The 23,548-nt window shown below is 41.5% G+C and overlaps 1 protein-coding gene and 1 pseudogene across 1 annotated transcript in view; one reads left to right on the top strand and one right to left on the bottom strand.

Moving 5' to 3' along the window:
• Positions 1 to 23,548, bottom strand: part of LOC129146285 (butyrophilin-like protein 2) — a 104,474-nt gene that overhangs the window by 44,532 nt on the left and 36,394 nt on the right. The window lies entirely within an intron of this gene.
• Positions 21,887 to 22,376, top strand: LOC119252295 (protein FAM136A-like; annotated as a pseudogene).

The following is a 23,548-nucleotide window of genomic DNA, read 5'->3' as shown; positions in this document are numbered from 1 at the left end:
GCTCCCCCCTTGGCTCTGGTGAATTCTCTCACCCTCCTGTGCTTCTGACTGTACCCAGTGCTTGTATAAATAAATAAATAAATCTTAAAAAAAAAAAAAAAGTCCATAAACAACTTTTCACCTGCACCACAGAGCAGATCCTCCTCTGCTCCACTTAATCTGCTCTGGGGACTCAACAAGAGTCTCCTGTTAGGCAGTCCCAATCCTCATGTTCCTCACTTGTCTCCCTTCAGCATGGGGCACTTAAGAATTCATCCTGAAAACACTTGTATATCATTTGCTTTCCCTTATTTTGAGAGTGGTTTGTTACACCATGGACCCCCTGCTGAGCCTCTTTCTTGATATTTTTCCCTGCACTTGATCCTTGAAGGCAGCTCAGTCCCAGGGATCAGTCCTAGAGCCCTGTCTTATCTCACACCCTCTCCCAGGACATCTTTTCCCTCAGCTTCTGTGTCTCCTTATATATCACTTCCAAATACCAACTCACCAGCTCTCTTGACCTACCTCATAGCTCCATCTCTGTGGTACATCTACCAGGATTCCTCACATGTACTTCACACTCACAATTCTACATTGGGACTCATGCTTTTGTCTCATATGTAGTAAGATGGCAATAAAAATATACCTAATTCTTCATGCTTCTACCTCATACTCTGCCACCTACGTTTCACTTACATTCTGACTCTGAAATCAGGAAGGTGATATGTTCCTAATGAGAGATCAGTTAAGTTGAGTCAAGCAGGTTTAAAATGCTGGCCCCATGGGTCTTCCCTCTGCCCTCTCCATGGAAGGACATCTCAGTCCAGGTGCTGGAGGATGAGCTCATGGAGCAGGGCCTGTCACCAGCCTTTCCAGCTGATGCTGTTCTCCTCAGCCAGGAGCCAGCAACCACAGTTCATGTAACAAGCCCAGATAAAAGGTGGTGAAATTTTATCTGACCAAAGATGTATGAATGAGGCCACTTGAGATTAGTCAAGTCCCTCCCTGGTTTTCTGAAGTTCTCACAGGCCCAAAGTAAATACAAATCCATTACTACAGGCTACTGATACATTTCTCTGTGGCTGTTACACAGCATCATTATGGTGATAGATAACTGATACATATCACTAATGTTCCTAACATTAAATAATAGACACGCAAAACTTGGAACCCTTTGTGATCCAAGCTTCCTACATTGAACTCTCAGTCCCAATTCTAAGCATCCATTTTGGTTTTGTATCTAATCCTCATTGATGACTGACCTCCTTTCCACCCACTGCCACAATGAGAAGTCTGGCATCCTCTTCTCCACCCCACACACAACTCCACGCCTCCAAACTTTCTACCCTCCAGTCTCCTCCTATTACTCCAGAGTCTACATTCTAAGAACAGTTCTGCTTAAATTCTTCAACAGCTCCACATCTAAGCACAATAACTCAGCACACCAAGTCTTCTCTCTTCAACTGCCTTCTTCCCGACCCTCTTCTTTCTGCTTCCCTCACAATTTTATCAAATGGTGCCCTCAAAGCCCCACGCTCCAAACCAAGTATGTAACTGCCATTAACCACAATCTCCATGCTCCATGGACTCCATCATCCTTTCTTTGGGTCTAAGGGTTTTATGGAAACTTGTCTGATAAAATGAAGTCCCAGGTCAAGGTCTACTTCCTATACATTTTTATGATCAATTCTGGTAGCACTGATCAACTAATCTCAACCTGTGTTCCCTGTACCCATGACATCTTTTTTTTTTTTAAGATTTATTTATTTTTATACAAGAACTGGAGTACAGGCTAGATGCTCGGGAGGGTGAGAGGATTCAATGGAGACAGAGTGGGAAACAGAACAGACAGACTGAAGAAATATACTGCTGAGGGGAGCAGCAGGCGCCACAGGAGAGGTTTGCCACAACATGTGGGATTCTCGCCAGCTGGCCAGGATCGAACCCACACTGCAGAGGCTGTGGATAGCATCACAGTAAGGCACTCAACTGCCTGAGCCACAAGGGAGGCCCCTACACATGACATCTTTTTGTAACAGTATCGTTACCTCTTAACCCCCTGCTTCCTCACTCTCTCCCACCGGCCATGAGGACTCCATGTGAGCCAAGAATACACCAAACACACATCACCCCAGATCACCCACACTGACTGTTCCCTCCACACAGAAATTGCATTCCCTGTGATTTACAACATATTTGTTAAAGCTAACAATGCTGTAGGAAAGTGATTAAGGGCATAATTCCTAAGGGTTTTTCTCAATCTAGAAAGTTTTCCCTGTTTTGCCTCTTTTACTTGTTTTTTTTTTTTTAACTACAACCAAATTGGAATACGGATGTTAATTAACCTAGTTTGACAATCATCTCACTATATGTATAAGTCAAATCATCATACTCTATGCCCTAGACTCACAAAATGATGTAAATTGTTTCTCAATAAAACTGGGGTGAAAGATATACCAGATATCTGTTTAACTAAATCCTCATTTCCTCTGAATCTTTGCTCAAATGGGACCAGCCTGAGCTCCCATTTACCGCTAAAACTTGCACATTGCTGGTCTAGTCCATTGCCATTGTGCAATGTAGCATCTTATTCTCATCATTTATCACTTCCTAAAATCATTTATAACCTGTTTATTTATTGTGATTGCTCTATCTCCCACTTGAAAACAAACTCATAGAGTGAAGAACTTGATTAGATTCACTGATGTATCCAAGTGCTTAGAACAGACCCAGACATATAGTAGGTCCTCTGTATATTTATGTTTAATACAACAAAGAATTAATAACTCTTTTCTTCTGCATGAATGAAATGAGAGACTAAATTATATTGTCTTTAGTTTCTTCCCAGCTACGAAATTCTGGGACTCTGAGAAGCTTAACCATGTCACCAATCTGTCACCTCTAACTGCAAACTGCTTGCTCATAGAAGTCTCCATCTCTGAAGCTGCAGGTGTACAGCCCATTGTCAGAAGCCTGGACCTTGTGGATGTGCACAGCAGCCTCCCCCTTGCTGAGTAATTCTTCCATAAGCAAGGTCTGCCCTGCATACTGGTCTGCCCATTAGCTCATCATTCCACTCCTGTTTGTCTTGATAGATGAACACCAATTCTGAGATATTGGACCAGAACCACCTCAACTCCATGTTCTCTGCACTCATGACTGGGTCCAGGAAGTAGGACAGTGTGATGTCCTCACCCAGCATGGCCACAATTGGGGGTCTAAGAGGGCAATCACATGGAACTGTTCTGTGAACACATGTGGGAGTTAGAACAGTTGAGACGCACACCAAAAGCAGGGAACACAAACCATCACTGTGGGGGGGCCCAGGAAGACTGAGGGAAATTGTCTGATGAGAAGACTGCTGACATGAAGCATTGAGCAATGAGACCTCAAGAGGTTGTGAATTCACAAGAAGTGAACAACTCTTCAATATGTAATTTCAAAGATATGAAAGATCTTCCTATAAAGTAGGAGTTAAATATTGCAATAATAAAGTCAAACAGATGGGGGAAAACAGACAATGACTAATCACAGAGATACAATATAATTTAGTCTCTCATTTCATTCATTCTGAACTAAATTCAGAATAATAAATTAATGGGCTGGGAAACAAATTAATGAACAGAAATAAAATTTGAAGCTTTCAATAATAAAATAATAGAGATTTAGGCTGTAAAAAGATCAACAGAGAAGATACAAATCTGGAGAAGCTATTGGATCAAAATAGACTAAAGGCAAGATTGAATCTGTCTTTTCAAAGATACTAATACACAAAGGACTCAGTTGGAAAAAGAAAGAGAAAAATGAAGAAAAAAAGAAGAAACAGTTCAAGAACTACCCAACTCCATGAGGAAAGGTAACATAAGAAGGATAATTGGTATTCCAGAAGGGGAACAAGAAGAGATTGGAATGAAAACCATTAAGAAATTGAGGGAAATGTCCAACCCGCAGAAGGAACTGAATATATAAGTGAATGAAGCTAAAAGAACCTCTTGTTAAATCAATATATTGGGACCTGCAGCAAGACACAGAGTCATGAAACTACCAAGAGTTCCAGACAAATAGAGAATAGTGCAGATGGAGATGGGTGGGAAAAGCAGATAATCTATAAAGTTTCTCCCAAAGGTGTACATGTTTCCTGAGGAAACCCTACAACAAAGGAGAGAGTGGCATCACATATTCAAAATGTTGTAATATTAAAAAGTCCCAGGAGACTCGCCATTTTAGAATAGGGACTTTCACTTCAATAAAGACCGCTGGAAACTGGGAGAAGGCTCCCCGCGCAGCCAGAGGTGAGCTGGAAAGCACCCCGATTGCCAGGCCCCATCTGGCCAGCAATCAGAGCCCTGAGGGGGAGCTGGCATCCATGGCCGGGGCAGACCACCGGTGCAGGAAAATGCGTCTCTGACTTGCCATTTTAGAATAGGGACCTTCGTTTCAATAAAGACTGCTGGAAAACTGGGAAAAGGCTCCTGTGCAGCCAGAGGTGAGCCAGGAAGCACCCCCACACCAGGACCCATCTGGCTAGCAGTCCGAGCCCAGAGGGGGAGAAGACATCTACTGCTAGGGCAGTCCTCGGGTGCAGAAAGTGAGCTTCCAACCCACCATTTTAGAAAAGGGACCTTTGTTTCAACCAAGGCTGCTTGGAAATGGAAGTTGGTTGCCCCTGCAGCCAGAGGTGAGCTGAAGGCCCCCACAAGCCAGGTCCCATCTGGCAGGGAGTTGGAGCCCAGAGGGGGATCATTAAGGAAAACAATGTCAAAGTCATTAAAGGAAAACAAAACAAAATCATTAAGGAAAACAATGACCAGAAGAATGAAATTGAGTCCCTAAAGAGGGAAGTGAAAGAAATGCAGGAGATCAAAGGATTAATGGAAGAGCAAAAGAACTCTGGGAAAAGCAGTGATAACAGAATAGATGAAACAGAAGAATGAATAAGCACTCTGAAGACACAGAAATAAAAAGAACCAAAACAGAAAAGGAAAGAGAAGACAAATGAAAAAGACTGAAGAAATACTTTGGGAACTATCCAACTCCGTGAGGAAAGGAAATATAAGAGTTATAGGAATCCCAGAAGGAGAAGAGAGAGATATAGGAACAGAGAAAATATTCAAGGAAATAATTGAATAGAACTTCCCAAACATGAAGAAGGAGCTGAAAATAGACATACAAGAAGCAAGAAGAACACCAAACTTCCATGATGAAAGGAAAAATACAGCAAGACACATAATAGTATAGCTCCCAAGAATCCAAGGAAAGAAATAATGAAGATGGCAAGAGGGAAAACAAATAACATACAAAGGAAAACCAGTCAGGCTGACATCAGATTTCAATGAAGAAATACTATGGGCAAGGAGAGAGTGGAGGGACATAGTCAAAAAACTCCATGAAAACAAATGCTAACCAACAATATTCTATCCACAAAGCTTTCCTTCCTCTATGAAGAAAGAATAAGGACCTTCCCAGACAAACAGAAACTCTGGAATTTGATTACGAATAAACCCCCACTCCAAAAATACTATAAGGTGTCCTAAAGCCAGAACAAACAGAGGGATGAATAACAATGAAACAAGACTAAAAATAAAAAATAAATAAATAAATAAAACCTGAGAAAAGTCAAACAAAATGGCAAATACAAATGTGCTAACGTAGCAATATTAACTCTTAAGTATAAATGGACTAAACTCTTCAATAAAAAAGACACAGAGTCACAGCCTGGATTAAGAAATAAAATCCAACCTTTTGCTGTCTCCAGGAAACTCACTAATTACAAAAGATAAAAATAGACTGAAAGTAAAAGGATGGAAAACAATCCTATAAGCAAATGGACCAAAAAAGAAGGCAGGAATACCTACACTTATATCAGATAAAAGAGACTTCAAACTCAAAAAGGTAAAAAGAAACCAGACGGTCAGTACATTATGATCAAGGGGACAATACTTCAAGAAGAAATACACTTATTGACATATACTTACCAAATGAAGGAGCACCAAAATATATTAGACAACTATTATCATCTCTGAAAACAGACATCAGAGAAAACACATATGTAGTACGAGACTTTAACACACCACTATCAAAAATGAATAGATCAATGAGACAAAAAATAAGTAAGGACCTAAAGCTCTAAAGGATCTAGAGCGCTTGGGCCTAACAGACATCTATAGAAACACTAAACCCAAAAAAAATCTGAGTACACATTTTTCTCAAGCGCATACAGATCATTCTCCAGGATCGTTCACATACTGGGACACAAGACAAACATCAGCAGATACACCAAGATTGAAATTGTACCAACCATCTTCTCTGACCATGAAGGCATCAAACTAGAAATAAACCATAAAAAGAAGGCAAGGAATTCTCCTACCTCATGGAGATTGAAAACCACACTACTGGAAGACCACTGTACTAATGAGGAGATCAAAGAAAGAAATTAAAAAAATTCTTTGAATTGAATGACAAGGAGGACACCATATCCTAAATGTATGGGGTGCAGCAAAAGCAGTAATAAGAGGAAAATATATAGCAATAGAGGCTCACATCAAGAAACAAGAAAGAACTCAAAGAAATAACCTAATCTCAACGTTGAAAGAAGTAGAAAAAGCACAACATCAAAACCCCAAAACCAGTAGAAGAAATAATAAATAAAAATCAAAGCAGAAATAAATGAAACAGAAACTGAAAAAACAATCCAAAGATCAACGAAACCAAAAGTTGGTTCTTCAAAAAATAAATAAAATAGACAAACCACTAGCCAGGCTCACAAAGGAAAAAGGGAGAAAAGCACAAATAAATAGGATTACAAATGAAAGAGGAGAAATCACAACAGACACAGCAGAAATCAAAAGAATCATCAGAAACTGTTAGGGGGAAAAGGATGTCCTAAAGCTAATTCCATACAGGCTTTGTGGACTCCACCCCCACCCAGGCCAAAGCCAAAGACACTGGGAACTCCAAATCCCATCACCACCAAAGGAAAGGTGGCTGGGACCTGAGGGTGGGGTTAAGCAGCCAGGTTGATATAAAAGGCAGACACGTGGGCTTTGGGGGTCCCCCATTTGGCTCCCCACCAGCTAGCAGCATCTGGCCAGCTCTGAGAGTGACTTTGGGTTTCCAGGTCAGTGGATCGGGTAGGACGCATTAAATACTTTATTTCCCTATTTTCTCCCTAAGTTGTACATTTTCCTTATTTCCTTTTCCTTGTAAATAAACCTTTTATTAACCTTTGGTGTGTGCCTATAGTGGAGTATTAATAAGTCCCTTTTAAGCATGTGGGTGAGGACCCACAGCCAGGAACCCGTTCAATATCAGGGTTGCTCTATAACAAAACTACTATGAACATTTATATGCAAACAAGCTAAAAAATCTAGAAGAGATGGGCAAATTCCTACAATTCTATAATCACTCAAAGCTAGATAAAGAAGACATAGAACACCTAAGCAGACCAATTACAAGCAGTGAAATTGAAGTGGTAATCAAAATCCTCCCCCAAAAACAAAGCCCAGGCCCAGATGGATTTACCAATGAATTCTACTGAACATTCAGTTACATATTAGTGCCTATCCTTCACAAAATCTTTCAAAAATTGAGAGGAAGGGATAATACTAAACACGTTCTATGAAGCCGACATTACATACACTAATTCCAAAACCAAACAAGGACAACACAAGAAAAGAAAACTACAGGCGCCTCCCTGGTGGTGCAGGGGGTTGAGCACTGCACTATGAAGCAATCCGCAGCCTCTATAGCACGAGTTCGATCCCGGCCATCCAGGGAGTAACCCACATGGTTGTAGCAGACCTCTCCTGACTCACCTGCTGCTCCCTTCAGCAGTGTATTTAAGTCAGTCTGCCTGTTCTATTCCCCACTCTGTCTCTGGTGAGTCCTTCCAACCCCCACATCTCTGGCCTGTAACCCCCGCTCTCCTGTGCTTAAATAAATAAATCTTAAAAAAAAAAACAAAAAAAAAAACTACAGGCCAATATCTCTAATGAATATGGATGCAAAAATCCTCAATAAAATTTTAGTTTTCAGAATCCAACAATGTATCCATAAGATCATTCACCATGACCAAGTAGGATTTATCCCAGGGACACAAGGATGGTTCAACATCTGAAAATCATCAATGTAATCCAACACATCAACAAAAAGAAGTATAAAAAACATACGATGATATCAATAGATGCTGCAAAAGATTTCAACAAAGTACAACACCCATTTATGAAAAAGGCCCTTGAAATTCTTGGGATACAGGAATCATACCTGAACATCATAAAGGCCATATATGACAAACCCATAGCCAATATCATTCTCAATGGTGAAAAGCTGAAAGCATTTCCATTAAGATTTGGAACAAGACAAGGATGTCCACTTTCACCAATGTTTTTTTTTTTTAAGATTTATTTATGTATTTCATACAAGAACTGGGGTACAGGCCAGATATGCAAGAGGGTGAGAGTATTCATCAGAGACAGAGCAGGGGACAGAACAGGCAAACTGATGAAATACACTGCTGAGGGGAGCAGCGGGTGAGACAGGAATGGTCTGCCGCACCATGTGGGACCCTCACAGGCTGGCCGGCCGGGATTGAACCTTGAACCGGCACTGCAGAGGCTGCGGACAGCTTCACAGCGTGGTGCTCAACTGCTTGCACCACCAGGGGAGACCCTCTCACCACTGCTTTTCAATATAATATTGGAAGTCCTAGCCAGAGCAATAAGACAATAGAAAGACCTACAAGGAATCCAAATAGTCAAGGAACAAGTCAAACTATTATTATTTGCAGATGATATGATAATATACATAAAGAACCCCAAAAACTCCACAGAAAAACTTATTCAACTAATCAATCAGTTTAGTAAAGTGGCAGGATACAAAATCAACACACAAAAATCAGTAGCTTTCCTATACACAAACAATAAATCTGAAGAAGAAGAAATCAAGAAAACCATCCCTCTTATTATTGAAACAAAAAAAAAATCAAATACTTGGGAAATACTAAGTACAAATACTAATACTAAGAAAAGAGGTAAAGGACCTATCTGAAGAGAACTATAAAACACTGTTAAAAGAAGTAGAAGAAGACATAAAGATATGGAAAGACATCCCTGCTCATTGATAGGAAGAATTAACATTATCAAAATGGCCATCCTCCCAAAAGCAATCAACAGATCCAATGCTATTCCAATAACAATTTCAATGTCATTCTTCAAAAAAATAGAACAAATATTAATGAAATTCATATGGAGCCACCAAAAACCCCCAATAGCCAACCCTCCTGAAAAAAAAAAAAAAGAAGGGAATGGAGGCATCACACTCCCAGACTTCAAACTATACTACAAAGCCATAATAATCAAAACTGCATGGAATTGGAACAAGGTACAGACACATGGACCAATGGAACCAAATAGAAAATCCAGAAATAAGCCCACAGATTTATGGTCAACTAATCTTTGACAAAGGAGCAAAGAATATGCATTGGAGCAAAGAAAGTTTGTTCAATAAATGGTGCTGGGAAAACTGAGTCACTGCATGCAAAAGAATGAAGCTTGACTACTACCTCACACTATACACAAAAATCAACTCAAAATGGATTAAAGAACTAGACATAAGACCCGAAACCATAAAATACATAGAAGGAAATAGAGGTGAAAAACTACATGACATGCACCTCAAAGACATCTTTACAGACACATTACCCAAAGCAGTGATAGTGAAGGCAAAGACAAACAGCCGGGACTACATCAAATTAAAGAGCTTCTCCACAGCAAAAGAGACAATAACCAAAACAGGGAGAAACCCCACCCACCGGGAGAACATTTTTGCACACAAAACTAATGATAAAGGACTGATCACAAAAATCTACAAAGAGCTGATGAGACTCAACAATAACAAAGAAAATAATCCAGTCAAATAATGGACAGAGGAGCTATAAAGAAACTTCTCCAAAGAGGAAATGCAAATGGCCAACAGGCATATGAAAAAATGTTCAATGCCACTTGTAATCAGGGAAATGCAAATCAAAACTACAATGAGATACCACCTTACACCAGTGAGAATGGCACATATTAAAAAAACTAGCAACAATAAATGTTGGCAAGGATGTGGAGAAAAAGGAAACTCTCCTGCACTGCTGGTGGGAGTGCAAAATAGTCGAATCACTATGGAGAGCTGTGTGGAGATTTCTTAACCTACTTAAGATAGAGCTTCCATAAGCTCCAACAACTCCACTCCTAGGTAAGTACTCAAAGGACACAGAAACATTAATTCCAAAGGGCACCTACACCTCTATGTTTATAGCAGCACTATTTACAATAGCTAAGCTTTGAAAACGACCCAAATGCCCAAAAATAGATGACTGGATGAAGAAGATGTGGTGTATACACACACACACACACACACACACACACACACACACACACACACACTGGAATATTACTCAGCAATCAAAAATGATAAACTCACGCAATTTGCAGCAGCATGGATGGAGCTGGAAGGGATCATGCTCAGCGAAATGACAGAAAGAAAAAGAAAAATACCGGATGGTCTCGCTCATAGCAGGAATTTAGAAAACCTAAGTAAGAAACCAGGAGAAAGACTAATTGCAATAAAGTAAAAATCAAAATCAACAAGCAACTATAGACCAGAGACACACTACAGTGGGGACAGGGGGAGGAGAAGTGGTATTAGGATCAGAAAAAGTAGGTGGGAACTGTATGGGGAATATAAACAAAATGAAAGTGCATACGTTATGCAAAATGAAAAATGATGTGAGAATTATATAAAATAAAATAATTTATTAAAAACAGAAATAATAACAATGTATGTAATTAGACTAAATTTACAAATAAAAGAGGCACAGACTGGTTAGAACAGAAAACGAAAACCACCTTTCTGTTGTCTGTAGGAGACTCATCAGCGCTCCAAAGGTAAACAGTATGTACTAGGAATGGGGCCCACAAAAAAAGAAGGTAAAGTCATATCAGATAAAAGACGCTTTCAGCTAATAAGCTAATAGAGACAAAGATGGACATGATATAATGATTAACAAATCCTACATTAGGAAGACAGAACACTCATCAATGTATTTTACATCAACAAAAGAGCATCCAAATATATTAGGCAACTATCAACAAGTCTGCAAAGAAATATTGGCAGCAACACAATAGAGGTGAAGGACTTCAACATCCCACTTTCACCAATGGACACATTCACCTGACAGAAAAATCAACAAGGAAACAGTGGCCTTAGGGAGGCACTAGTCCACATCGACCTCCCAGCCACCCCTCCTCCCAGACCAGTCTCAGAGGCCCCCCTGCACGCCTCACAGTGAGGGTAGATGACACCTGCAGGGTCAGCTTCAGAGCTGCTTCCCATGAGCCGAGCAGTCCCAGAGCAAGAAACAAGACCCCAGCCCAGCTCCTGTGACCAGGCCAGCTGTGGGGTAAGGCCAGGGCCTCTGGGAGAGGGTGGGGGACATGTCGCATCCTGGGTCCAGCAAGTCATTCTCTGAGGGACGAGGAAGGGAATAAGTCTGATTCACAAAACCCCAGGAAATGGAAAAACTTTCAGTCATTCTACCATTGATAAAAGACAAATCCCAATAACATTCAAAAAGGTTGCCATCCCTGGTTACTTATCATGGTCTAGGCACCAAATCATAATGGATATATGATATATTCTTACCTTTATACATTACCTCTTATATAATTCCGCAGAAAAAATTTCTTCATCAGAAAACCTCTTATCTTTTCTTTGCAGGTTCAGGGACTGAGTGAGGCTTGGGGAGGTCAGTTATTCTGACCAACATCACACACTGGTTAGTGGGAGGTGAGTTAGGACTTAATTCCAGTGTCCAACTTTAAAGCCATGTTTTTCCCATACATTACACTCTTCTCTCCTCCACCAAATGTGTCTCCATCATGCCTTTGTTGTAAAAAAAAATGTGTTTGCCTCCAGAGTTAGAAATACTGAGAATGACCCAAGCCTTTCAGTAAAGACTCAGGAACAAGGTCCTGCCTCTATCTCCCCCTGTGCTGCCTTCCTCTGTAGCCTCTTCAGCCACATCTGACCAAGGGGCAGGGCCCAGGCACTGTCCAGTCAGTCCCAGGTCACCTTGGGCCAGTCACTCTGTAACAGGGTGGTCCCCAGGAAAGGGGGAGGTTCCCTGCCCCACCCAAGGGAGGGTGGAGCTCAGCAGGAAGAAGAGAAGTGGCAGAAGAGACTGAGGAAGGAAGCAGGATGCAGAGCCAGGAGACCTGGAGGAGACGCGTGGAGCCTAGAGACATGTGAAGAAACTGTGCTTGTCTTTTGGTCATGGACTGGGTGACACAGATGTGGGTGAGACTGTGGGGAGGTGACAATGGCAGCTTTTATCTTGATGTTGATTTTGCTCTTTTCCTTCTGGGCTTGTCTGGTTGTTTCTGACCCTTTTCTGAGGGTCCCCACTGGAAGATGCCTTAGATTTGTGGAAGGCTTTGGGGCCTTGCTCTGGGCCAATCCCATTTGGATGGACTTTTACCCACGAAGGGACGGGTAACTTTGGGTGCTTGATTTAGAAACTATATTCTTTGCCTTTCCTGTATTGTTTCCAAGTTGTATTAAAGTTCCTTCCCATTAAAGTCTCATATGTTTTGTGTTAATGCGGCGGATGGCAGAACCCTACATAGAAAGGCAGGTTTGCAGGGTTTGGGCTGCCCCTCTCCCTGTCCTATAAGAACTCCTCTCTGGGTCTCAGCAAAGAGAATGAAAAATGAGACCAAGGAGTATTTACAAACAGGTCCCAGAACCCTGGGTCCCACATGAGCACCTCTCAGAGGTGCCTGGGTGGTGGTGGGGGCATCTCAGGAGGGGCCAGACCCAACCAGAGCTCTGATCCCATGTCTCCCTCCTACTTGGGGAATCTGGTGTGATTGTGAAAGACAACACTCCTCTATATCTGCTATGATGGAAATTAAAAGTTGGAAAACTGCAGGTAAGATCATCACTAAGGTCACTTTCACTCCAAAGTCCTTCACCACACAGGTGATTCTCCATCACCATCACCTCACTCACCCACTGAGAGCACCTTTCCCTACAGTTTCCTGTCATGAGTCAGCTGGTTTCCACTATGCACTTTCTTAAAAAAAAAAAAAAGATTTATTTATTTATGCATACAAGAACTGGGGTACAGGCGAGAAGTGTGTGTGGGGGGTGGTGAGGGGTAAGACTATTCACCAGAGACAGAGTAGGGAACCAAACAGGCAGATCTACTGAAATACACTACGGAGGGGAGCTGCAGGCAAGTCAGGAGAGGTCTGCTGCACCAGGTCAGTAGCTCACTGGCCGGGATTGAACTCGTATTGCAGTGGCTATGGATAGCTTCACAGTGCTGCATCTTAACCCCTGTGCCACCAAGGAGGACCCATGATGGGCTTTCTGTGGATAAAATATTTTCATATTTGTGAATAAATTACACAGATTTCCAGAGGTTTTATTCATTAAGATTCACTGTTGTACAGAAGAGTCAGTTAACCACGAGGACTGAGTGGAGAGTGTGATGAGTGGAGGGTATGTGGGAATGGCCTGACTTTCTGAGGACAGCACTGTGCTGATCCATGTAAGCTCTAGGAGGGTTTGCTCATCACAGAATAGAAACCAATGTTTGCTGAAGAGTGAATGAATGAATGAATGAATGAATGCCAAATATTTCTCTCCAGTGCCAAGGGTAGTGCAGGTCTCAGCAGCTCCAGTGCACTTAGTCACCCCACATCCCCTGTAGCTGCTCCTGCTCCAGCATTTAACAGTCTGCAGTCACCCCGCCCCCTGCTGGTCACCAAGGGATTCAGCTTCCGCGTCACTGTTTTCTCTCCACCCCACTCCTTTCTGGTGGCTTCTCTACACACATGATAACCCCATACCCTGACTCTCATTTCATTTCCTGATCTCCTCACCTCCAATGTGTTCCCCTGTCCTGCCCTACCCCCTCCATTGTCATGCCTTGACCTTGTCATCTCCTGGACCTGGAATGTCAACATCATCTCCACTCCAAGTATCTCACATTGTGCTGATCCCTCCTGTCTCTGCAAACCACTCCCTCCTGCCTATCTCTCCAACAAATTTTGCACTCCCAGACATCCAAGTCCTATGACCCGGTCAGGAAGAGGTCTTTCCCTTCCAGCCTCACCCCATCAGAGGTCATGACCCACTGTTCTCACAGCTCCCTTGAACACCCTACTCTCTTCACCCTCACTCTTTCCACCATGCCAGCCTGGCAAAAACCAAGCCTGGCAAATCTACTCTTCCATCCTCTTCACATCTGCATCTAAGCAGCTGAGGTGGTTGGACAGAAATGCTCAAGCAGTTTATGGAATATTTATCATCACAGACTTCAAGTTGGCCCTTAGAAGTATCCAATACTTTCCAGGCCACTCACTCACAAACTATCAAACAATGATTTCATAGTTTCCTCTTCATTGCACACCGCCCTCCTCTACAGCCTCCACTAATATCCCCACCTCACTGAGCACAGGCCCACCCTCTCGCTTCCTCCAGGACATTCACCAGGACCCTCCCTCTCCTGCCACGATACCTATCTCTGACATGGTCGCATCCATCAGCAAGCAACACACTACACTTCCTGTCTCAACAAGTAAGCATAAATATGGGAAAACCTCCCCCAACACCCAAGCTGGGGATCTCCTCCTGCCATTTCCACTAAATAGAACAATATAACTATAAATGTACAAGATGACCCTGATGGCTGGAGACCACCAAAGATAATAGGATCATGTGGACTTGAGACTCGCACAGGACAATTGAGCGCCCATTAAAGTAATCACTAAAAGGGATTTAAACTCATAAAAATGATTTCTTTATAGTTACATTAAATATAAACTCATTGGTTATATTTGAAGGGTGCTGGAGAATGAACTCAATATTCTGAAAACTGGCAAATAAAGAATAAAATAAAGATAATAACCCACCTTTATTATATAAATCATGATGAAACAGTAGATGAGGTATATTTCTCTATACAAATGAAAAATAAAGAACAAAATAATAAAATTTTATATCACCATTTTGCAAACCCTAATAAAATAATGGATCTGGAGTACCCTCAACAGTGGCTGCCAAAGAAGATCCTGCACCCCCTGGTGGTAAATCACAGCACAGCACCTCCTCTGACTCACTCCTGCAAGAAAATAGATCCTGCGTCCTATCAAGTCTTAAATCTCACTACTAGTTTACAGGGGGAAATGCAGGGGACAGAGGAACATGGTCAATGAATGAGACAGGGATTCAGTGAGAAACATTTAAAATGCAGAAACTTCTGTAGGAAACAAGTCATTCTTCAACAAATAAATGCTAAGGGAAAAAAAAATTGAGACTTAAGTTCTAACTTTGAGACTCAAGTCTAACCTTGAGAAAACCACCAATTCCAAAAGACTAAAAGACCAAACTAATGCCAAAAGAAGGAAATCCTAAAAAAAAAAAAAAAAAAAAAAGAAGAGAATCCTACAAGTGAGACATATTTCTTCAATCCTTTTTAAAAAAAAAAATTAACTTTACAGAAAAATGGAGACAGTGCTGTGGAGCATCCCCACGTGCCCTGCTCAGTGTTTCCTCTCATAACATCCTCTGTGCGTCTAATGCATTGTTATGATTCATGAATCAATATTTATAGATCATCATTAAGTCAATATTTTCTTAGTTTCTCCCTCACATCCTCACTTGTACCTGGAGCCCGTCTGAGACGCACCTGACACGTGTGTTTGTGCCCTTGGGCCCTGCTTGGCTGTCATGATGTCTTCAGGCCTCACCTGTTTTTGATGTTGCTGAGGCCATGTGAGGGCAGGAACCAGGTCCTGTGCAATCTCCCACCAGTGTGTCAGCAGAGGCCCAGCGGGAAGCCTGAGGTCCCAGCTCCCTAGCAGCAAGGAGATGCCCCCCACATATGTCAACAGAGGCCAAGTGAGGAACCTGGATTTCTACCTACCTGACAGCAAAGAGGCATCATATTCCTTTCCTCAAGAGTCACAGTGTCAGAGGATACCAGTTAAAATAGAGTTAAATACGGCCTCCTTGGGGGTGCAAGGGGTTGAGTCTCAGCACTATCAAACTATCATTATCCACTGCAGCATGACTTCAATCCCCGGCCAGGGAGCTAACCCACATGGCACAGCAGACCTCTCCTGTCTCGTCCGCTGCTCCCTTCAGCAGTGAATATCAGTAGATCCTCCTGTTCTGTTCCCTACTCTGTCTCTGGTGAATCCTCTCATTCCCCACACCTCTGGCCTACATCCCAGTTCTTGTATGCATAATTAAATAAATCTTAAAAAAATATATTTTATTTATGCATGCATACAAAAATGTTATTGGGGCCTGTTCTTTATCAGTGGTAGGTGACTGTGGACCCTTCAATATTTCCTGAATGAGAAGCTTTACCATTTCCTGGGGTTTTGTGAATCAAGCTTATTCCCTCCCTCGTCCCCTCAGAGATTGATTGGCTGGACTAGGGGTGCTGTCCCCCACCGTCTCCCAGAGGCCCAGGCCTGGCCCCACAGCTGGTCTGGTCACAGAAGCTGGGCTGGGGTCTTGATTCTTGCCACTATCTTTATTTATTTATTTATTTATTTGAGCGTTCAGGACTGTCTGTGGCTCATTGAGAGCATTTGACAAATTACAGCTCCGTTTATTATATTACAGCCAAAATCTATTTAGACACATTTTGAGAAGCAAACAACCCTGTAATTCTGTTTCCTTACAAGCTTTTTTTTTTATAATAAATTTTATTTTTATATTCCCCATACAATTACAACCCCCTTATTTTGATCCCAATCCCTCCCCTCCCCCCCTACCCCCCATAGAGTATCTCTGGTTCATAGATTTTTGTTGATTTTGATTTTCGCTTTCTTATAGTTATCATTTTCCTGGTCCCTTATTTAAGTTTTCTAGATTCCTGCTATGAGTGAGACCATCCGGTATTTTTCTTTCTGGCTTATTTCGCTGAGCATGATCCCTTCCAGCGCCATCCATGTTGCTGTAAAATGCATGTGTTTATCTTTTTGAATGCTGAGTAAAATTCCATGGTATATATGTACCACATCTTCTTGATCCAGTCATCTATTTTTGGGCATTTGGGTTGTTTCCAAAGCTTAGCTATTGTAAACAGTGCTGCTATAAACATAGGGGTGCAGGTTCTCTTTGGAATTGATGTTTCTGTGTCCTTTGGGTAAATACCTAGGAGTGGAATTGCTGGATCATATGGAAGCTCTATGGTTAGTAGGTCCAGAAATCTCCACACAGCTCTCCATAGTGGTTGGACCAGTTTGCACTCCCACCAACAGTGTAGAAGAGTTCCTTTTTCTCCACATCCTCGCCAAGATTTGTTGTTGCTAGTTTTTTTAATATGTGCCATTCTCACTGGTGTAAGATGGTATCTCATGGTAGTTTTGATTTGCATTTCCCTGATTACAAGTGATGTTGAACATTTTTTCATATGCCTGTTGGCCATTTGCATTTCCTCTTCAGAGAAGTTACTTTTTAGCTCTTCTGCCCATTTTTTGACTGGATTATTTTCTTTGAGTCTCATCAGCTCTTTGCAGATTTTTGTGATCAGACCCTTATTATTAGTGTTGTGTGCAAAATTGCCACTATCTTTAAACTGAGCTCCTGCCCCATCACATCCTGGACTCCCTTCCCTCTGATCTCCTCCTATGTCTCTGTTGCCATCTCCCTTTCTTTCTCTCAAGCCTCCTTTTCCACAAACCATAGAAGAAACAGAGAGAGTCAGTCTTCCCACTCAGGTCTCTTTCCTGTTCCCAAGCAAAGTCTGGAGTCTTCTGATTTCCTGTCACTTGTCAAGACTTCAAACCCTCCCTGTCAATCACCCTGACAGTGAAAAACAGAGACTTTCACGCCAGTTTCTTCTGCCCAGATCTCTCCACCCACAGCTGCCTCCTCAGCTCGGAAAGATGATAGGGAAGTGACAGTGGCACAGATGGGACAATAGGACAAAGCCACGAGCGGGACACTCATTAAGAAACATGAATGGCCATTAACAAGTGAACATAACATTAACCATACAGCAAAGTGCAGTTTAAGACAGAATGAGACGCCATCTCCGTCACCGAGTCAGGGCTGGCGAGATCGGGCAGCGCAGAACCCGATGCTGGAGCTGGGGAGTTCTGGCTGCTTCTGGAGACCTGCCTGCGACACTCAGGTGCCAAAAACTTTGAAAATATAGTGGTTCCACTTCTAGAATATGAGTCCGAGGAAATAATCAATCATGCAAATATGTAAGTTTAAGAACTTTTTTTTTTTTTTCATTTCAGAGGCATGGATGAGGGCACGTGTATACGCACTACATATTTAGAGTTTATTTTCAAAATCTCAGATCTAATCTTAGCCCTTTTAAAGAAAAGTAAATGCCTGATGAAATCTCAAGATCATAAAGCAGTTTACTGGTTGTCCTAGGAAACTGTGCGAGAGCGACACCTAGTGGATTCACGGGTTCCTCACACAAACGCCCCCGGAAACAGTGAGCATCTCCGTTGTCTAGTCCAGTTCCTCCCCTGTGCTGCTCCACACCCCACAGGACCCCGGAGTTCTAATGTCAGTGACCACCACCAAATGGACCCTCTGCACCCATGTCTGCAAGTCTTTTATTGCCTCCACCAAACCACCTGTGCCCACACCCCACCCCTCCATTCTTGAAATGTTTAGAATATTTATTTCCCATATTTATCATATTTTTAAAACTTGAGATCCATCTAAATGCAGAACAATCGAAACCCTAATGGAACCTTAATGGAATAATAGAAATAATAGGAACCCCAACAGGAACCCTAATGGTGAACCCTAATGTAATAATAACCATCAAGAATGATATTGGCTCACATGTCTCCTAGGGCAACACACTGAGGACATGACATCAATTCTGTGATTTGCCTGCCCCAAAGTGCATAAACTGAAGAAATATTAGAAATACCTAAATTTAAGAATAGATACAAAATAACAAATCTGTATTCTTTAAAAATGTCAGTATAATGAAAGACAAAGTAAGTCAACGGTGAGGTGTCCTTATCATAGGATCCTGAAAACACACCATTAAATGCAGTTGATGATTCTGGACTAGCTCCTGAAAAACTCATCGTAAAGGACACTATGAGCAATTAGCAAATTTTAATATGGCTGGTGGGTAGTAGTGTTCTATTCATTTAAGTTTCCTGATATGGGTGGTTGCACAATGGTTATGTAAAAGACTGTTCTCATTCTTAAAAAACTCAAACAATTTTGGAATTAGTGTAATGTTGGCTTCATAGAACGTGTTTGGTATTATCCCTTTCTTCTCAATTTTTTGAAAGACTTTGTGAAGGATAGGCACCAGTTCCTTTCTGAATGTTTGGTAGAATTCATTTGTAAATCCATCTGGTACTAGGCTTTTGTTTTGGGGGAGGGTTTTGATTACCACTTCAATTTCACTGCTTGACATTGGCCTGTTTAGGTGTTCTATTTCTTCTTTATCTAGCTTTGGGTGATTGTAGAGTTGTAGGAATTTGTCCATCTCTTCTAGATTGTTGAGCTTGTTTGCATATAACTGTTCATGGTAGTTTCTGATGATTCTTTTGATTTCTGCTGTCTGTTGTGATTTCTCCTCTTTTATTTGTGATCCTATTTATTTGTGCTTTCTCCCATTTTCTTTGCGAGCCTGGCTAGGGGTTTGTCAATTTTATTTACTTTTTCAAAGAACAAGCTTTTGGTTTCATTGATCTTTTGGATTTTTTTTTTTTTTTTTAGTTTCTATTTCATTTATTTCTACTTTGATTTTCATTATTTCCTTTCTTTTACTGGTTTTAGGTTTTTTGTTGTTGTTGCTCTTTTTCTAGTTCTTTGTGAGATTAGGTTGTTTCTTTGAGTTCTTTCTTGTTTGTTGATGTGAGCCTCTATTGCTATATATTTTCCTCTTATTACTGCTTTTGCTGCACCCCATACATTGTGGAAAGTGGTGTCCTCCTTTTCATTCAATTCAAAGTATAATTTTAATTTCTTCTTCTTTTTTTTAAATTTCTTCTTTGATCTCCTCATTAGTCCAGTGGTCTTCCAGTAGTGTGGGTTTCAATCTCCATGAGGTAGGAGAGTTCCTTGCCTGCTTTTTATGGTTTATTTCTAGTTTGATGCCTTCATGGTCAGAGAAGATTGTTGTATGATTTTTCAATCTTAGTGTATCTGTTGATGTTTGTCTTATGTCCCAGTATGTGATTGATTCTGGAGAATGATCCATGTGTGTTTGAGAAAAATGTGTACCCAGATTTTTGGGGTTTAGTGTTCTATAGATGTCTGTAAAGCCCATAAGGTCTAGATCCTTATTTAGAGGTTTATTTTTATTTTTGTCTCAGGGGCTTTTACTTTATTTTCTTGTTTTTAATTTTTTTACATCATTGTTCATTTTTTAAAACAGTATTTGCTTGCCCCCAACCCCTCAGGTGTAGTCCTCATAGAATTTCCTTCACAAATACACCCGTGCACCATTACCTCAGTCCCCTGTGATCCCCCCTCCCTCCTTCTCATCCCTCTCCCTCCTCCTCCCTTGTAGTATGTCTCTGATTTATAATTGTCTGTTTTTGCTTTGCTGTGTTTTGTACTGTTATTTTTTTTATACTGATGTCATATTTGGTTCCCCTATATTCCTGCTATAAATGAAACCATCCGATATTTTTGTTTTTCCTTCTGGCTTATTTCACTGAGCATAATTCCTTCTAGTTCCATCCACATCACTGCGAATGGCATGAGTTTATCTTTTTTGATTGCTGAATAATATTTCATTGTGTATATATAACACATCTTCCTGATCCAATAATGTATTTTTGGGCATTGGGGTTGTTTCCAGGTTTTGCTTATTGTAAACAGTGCTGAAATAAACATAGGTGTTCTTTTGAATCACTGTTTTTGTGTCCTTTGGGTAGATCCCTAGGAGTGGAATTGCCGGGTCATATGGTAGCTCCATTTTTAGTAGACTGAGGAAGCTCCACACAGCTTTCCATAGTGGTTGGACCAGTTTGCACTCCCACCAGCAATGTAGGAGTGTTTCTTTTTACCACATCCTCGCCAATATTTGTTGTTGCTAGTTTTTTGATATGTGCCATTCTTAACTTGTGTAAGGTGGTATCTCAATATTGTTTTGATTTGCATTTCCCTGATTATAAGAGGTGATGAACATTTTTTTCATATTCCTTTTGGCCACCTGCACTACCTTTTGAAGAAATGTCTTTAAAGTTCTTCTGCCCATTTCTCTCTCTTTTTTTAATTTTTAAAAAAAGATTTATTTATTTATTTATTTATTTATTTATTTATTTATTTATTTATATACAAGAACCTAGGTACAGACCAGATTTGCAGGAGGGTGAGAGAATTTACCAGAGATAGAGTGGGGAACAGAACAGGCAGACTGACAAAATACACTGCAGAGGGGAGCAGTGGGCAACACAGGAGAGCTCTGCCTCAACATGTGGGACCCTTGCCAGCCGGTCGACCAGAATCAAACCGGTGCTGCAAAGGCTGTGGACAGCTTCACAGCATGGTGTGCAACCACCTGCGCCACCAGGGGAGGCCCTCTTCTGCCCATTTCTTAACTGGATTGTTTATTTTGTTTTTGTTGAGTTGTGTGAGTTCTTTGTATATCTTTGTGATCCATCTTATCAGTTGTATGGAGTGTAAAAATATTTTCCCAGTCAGTGGGGTGTCTCTCTGTTTTGGTTAATGTTTCTTTTGCTGTACAGAAGCTTTTCAGTTTGATGAAATCCAAGCTGTTTATCTGTTTCTTGACTTTCTTTGCTTTGGTTGATGAGTCTTTAAAAATGTTATTGAGGGGCCCATGCGCGGGAGTCCATGTGGGCGTCGGTGTGGCGGGGAGCAGCGCGGGGTCACCATGGCAGAGCTGCGGCAGCTCCGTGTGCAGGAGGTGGTGGACTCCATGGTGAAGAGCCTGGAGAAGGAGAAACATCTGGAAGATGCAGGGTCTCATGTTCCGGTGCAGTGCCAACTGTTGTGACGACAGCCAGGCATCCATGCAGCAGGTACACCAGTGCATTGAGCGCCTCTGGCTCAAGCTCAGGCCCTGGTGACCAGTGAGTTGGAGAAGTTCCAGGACCACCTGGCCCGGTGCACCATGCCTTGCAATGACAAAGCCAAAAATTCAATAGATGCTGGAAGTAAAGAGCTTCAGGTCAAGCAGCAGCTGGAAAGTTGTGTGACCAAATGTGCGGATGACCACATGCATCTCATCCCAACCATGACCAAGAAGATGAAAGAGTCTCTCTCGTCTATTGGGAAATAGAAGTCTTTGCCATTGGCCATTAGAGCTGAAGGCAAGAATCTATTTAAAAAGAGGAATGAGACTTTTGATCTTTTAAGTGAAGTTTTGAATGAAGAAATTGAGGACATCAGCAAATTTAAGGCACATGTCACTTGCCTTTGGACACTGGTCTCTTAACACTACCTTTTAATCCTATAAAGTAAAATAGAAAAAAACTGGTGCTAAAATTTGGATCAGAACTAGCACAGGAGTGTTTTTGAGAGCCCATATTTCATGTGGCAAGTGTTTGTCCTGGCAGGAGAGATTTCCCTTGCCCCAAGCCAAAGCCCTCCACACATCATATCCATAGTGCACAGGTACCTCTAATCTGACAGCTTCTCCAACTTGCCTGTGATCTGGTGGAGTGTGAGGAGAGGTATATCTGTTTCTTGCCAACCTCCCATTTACCACAAAGATCACTACAACACATAAAAAAAATCCATGAGGTCACTAATTTAGAAGGGGAGAAAAAAGGTTTCTATATCTTTGGTTGCTTGGTTTAGTTTTATATACCAGGCCTTGAAGTTTATTTAAGCTATGGAGTTGGGAGAGAGGGTAGTTCAGATAAGAACTTTGAAAAGTCCTTATGGATTTATTTTGGCCCTGGAGATGTGGATGTTTATTACTTGAAATTCTCACATATACATCTTTCACCTTGGAGACCTTGCAAAAACATGAGAGGTGATGTCCTGCTGGGTATGGGAAGCAGAGCTGCCTCTCAATGGCTGCCGGGAAGCACCCTGCAACAGAGTGACAGGACGCTGTCTGCAACAGAGTGACAAGACAGTCTTGCAGCGACACTCTCCCCTGAAGAAAGAGGCATTTTGATTGTGCTGTATGCCAGATTCTGAAAATGAACATGAAAGCGGAACTATTGGCTGGTTAATTAAAAGTTAGATAAGCCTGTTTTTCACAGAACAATGCAGTGAAACCTAAATCCAGTATTGCTTTACTTAACCACCTTAAACAAAAGTGCTGATGACACAATACTTTGGCAATAGGAAGGTCAAAGCAGGGAAACTAAGGTATTCACAAGCAGCAGTGATTCCTTTCATGAAAGGATGGGCATCCCCTCCATGACCAAACACCACTATGCCTGGAGCCTTTGCATCCTGCAGTGCTCTACCCCAGCTCTGGCACTTTATTTTGATAAAGACCTAGTCTTTTTACCAACTTATTACTTGAAGTGATAATACAGCCTGTGTCTGCTGTTTTAAGGCTGTGATATATTTTCCT

This window comes from Talpa occidentalis, unplaced genomic scaffold (assembly GCF_014898055.3).
Source record: "Talpa occidentalis isolate TD23 unplaced genomic scaffold, MPIMG_talOcc4v2.1 talOcc4.2, whole genome shotgun sequence".
NCBI classification, from domain to species: Eukaryota; Metazoa; Chordata; class Mammalia; order Eulipotyphla; family Talpidae; genus Talpa; species Talpa occidentalis.
This window is presented reverse-complemented; position numbering and strand designations above follow the sequence as displayed.